This window comes from Carex rostrata, chromosome 17, assembly GCF_964058835.1.
Source record: "Carex rostrata chromosome 17, lpCarRost1.2, whole genome shotgun sequence".
Taxonomy (NCBI): Eukaryota; Viridiplantae; Streptophyta; class Magnoliopsida; order Poales; family Cyperaceae; genus Carex; species Carex rostrata.
In genome coordinates, this window is record NC_135934.1 from 7,612,895 (window position 1) to 7,615,614 (window position 2,720).

The following is a 2,720-nucleotide window of genomic DNA, read 5'->3' on the forward strand; positions in this document are numbered from 1 at the left end:
AATACCAAAAAGACAGGTCTGCATGGAGGTGCCATATACTAAATACAAAAAAAAAAAAAAAAGCTTACCCTTCTAGAAAATTTTATGCAAGTATTGTGATCCTGGTTGACAAGTAATACTACATCTAGACCCTGAATCTCCATCTCCACCAATGAGTTATTAAATAATCGCCTCTCGAGGAACTCCCGCTAAAACAATGTACTCCCATTTCTGCATATTTAACAGGTCGATTAGAGCTTAATTAAGCCTCTTTTAGTCATTTTCCAATTATAGGACTAAACTGAAAGGGACAATATTATCTTTCCATTGCATTCTTGAAGAAGAGTCACATTATCTTTCCATTGCAACTGTTGGGTTCATGTCTCCAAGCTTTTGCCATGCATTCCTTAGCAAGGGAAACAAAACTTTAGACAAATATTACTTGATACAAAGCTGGTTGCAAAAAACATTATTCTAAGATAAGAATATCTTTCTTTTTAGTTACCATTTAGACTATTTTTAGTTGGAAAAAAGCGTAATACACAAACTGCATAAACAAATATCTATCCAGTTATCCGAGATAGTGTAATGATGAAATGACAAAAGCATCTTGTTTAGCAGTACCTAAGAGAACATCTAAGAGACAAAATAAATTCAATTATACAAGTAATATGCCTAACTTTTTGTCCTTTTTTATTATAAGACACAACATCTAAGAGACAGAAAAACACACCTGAAATTATCAATTGTACCTTTTTTATTATAAGACACAACATCTAAGATCCACAAAGTTGCACAACATTCTTCAATGTTATCAACTGTGCCGCCTCCCACATGAAATTCTTCAATGTTATCAACTGTGCCGCCTTCCACATGAAATTTGAACAAATAAATTCAATTATACAAATAAGAACAAAAACTTAACATATGAAAATAAGAAGAGAATTAGAAGCTCTGGAAAACTTGTATTGAACCCTACCAATACTCATTTACCCAATTAACCAGCTTGTTCCACAATTACCCAATTATATCATGCACAATCCAATTACATCCAACACACTTATAGCCTACAACAAATTTAAGGAAAAAAGTGACCACATAAATTTTCATTCATGCACTTTGCTTGTTCCTCACCAGGTCTCAGACCAACCGGTACTGCACTACTCAACACAATTCACCTAGATAGGAATAAGATCTACAATAATCAACTCCTAAACCACCAAACACAAATTGAGTCAATTTTGCAAGGACACGGACAAATTATTTCTAAGCAAGAAAAATGCAGAGACTAAGCTTACCTGGTCGACGGGAACATCAATTACCTGATTGTTAAAAATATACCAACAGATGAATTGTTGAAGGAGTCTAGAATTTATAAAGTAACAAAACTGATACCAAATCTTAATTTGAAAGAAATTAAGATTGTCCATGAAAACAAATCTGATATATGCAACATTTACCATTTGAGAACTTAAGATTAAACATCTCTAATCAAAATTGAATAATAAAACTAAGGAAATTGATCTAACACAATTTTTGTTTGGGCTAATGGCATAAAGACTACAATATATTAACCCAAAACTAAGGGACAAACAAATTCAAGGAAAAAACGCGTATAAAAGGAATCAATAAATAAACCGTAAATGAGCCGCCTCGCCTGACGACCAGCCCTGCTGCACGTCCGCACTTGGCCAGCGATCGACCGAACCGGTCCCACCTGAGCCGCCTCCTGCCTTGCCTTCCCCGGCAAAGAAGTAAATCGATCTAACCTTACTCTAGATCTGAGAGATAAGTAGCGGCAAAGGATAACTATAGAATGAGCAGCGGAGGTGGCTAGGGTTTAAGCTGTGACGGAGGAGGTGGTGGAGTAGCAGCTAAGGAAGAGATCGGCGATATGTGCGCTTAGAAGGAGAGACACTATCACCATTTAGGGGATTAGGTTTGGTGAGAGCGGGAATAGGAAAAATTAGGAGGGGAAATGAAAATGAGTACAATAGAGGAGTAAGTCGTGACCTAAAGAGGGCAACTCTCTCTGGATGCGATGGGTGAAATTTTTTTTATGAAGTACAATAATTAACAGAGCATATTTATCTTCATACAGTGTATTAAATATATTAGACAATCTCTAAATTATATAGGTCATGTGCTGCATGAAAATAAAACTGCTCTGATAATAAATTCGTCTCAAATTTCACAGCTCTGTGAGAGACCCAACTCACAGCTATTCCAAATAAATAAATCAAGACCGTTCTTCACTTATCTGACGGCATAGAAGCTTAATATTTACAAATCACATAATCTATGTACAACAGTACATATGAAATAAAAAACTAAATTAGATAATAACTGCACACCAAATTATATGCACAAAATTCCAAGAAATAAAAAACTAAATTTTACCATATTATGTGAACAAAATATACATACACATATAAAATTTATACAATTTCATTATTATTTGGCTCTTGTCTTAGTGTCATTAAACGTGGACCGTGCATTTTCACGTGTCAAATCGACGGTTTATTTTTCTTGAAATGATTAAAATTTAATTTTTAAATGATCAAGGGAGAACCCTTAACATACACAATATAAATGATTTTGAATTTGGTTATGTCTAAGCTTTGATCCGTCGTGATTTGATTATGGCCATTCGATGGCATGATATTCCGTAAGCTTGATGGATATGAAAATCAACGTAAATTTCGAAAAAAAATTCACACAGACAAATTAAGCTAGTAATC

The 2,720-nt window shown here is 34.3% G+C and overlaps 1 long non-coding RNA gene across 1 annotated transcript; it reads right to left on the bottom strand.

Moving 5' to 3' along the window:
* Nucleotides 1-313: 313 nt before the first annotated feature.
* On the bottom strand, nucleotides 314-1,958 carry LOC144568544 (uncharacterized). The gene is made up of 3 exons (XR_013515681.1): nucleotides 1,618-1,958; nucleotides 959-1,046; nucleotides 314-385 (listed from the first exon to the last, which is right to left on the bottom strand). It is a non-coding gene; the product is annotated as an uncharacterized LOC144568544 (long non-coding RNA).
* Nucleotides 1,959-2,720: the final 762 nt, after the last annotated feature.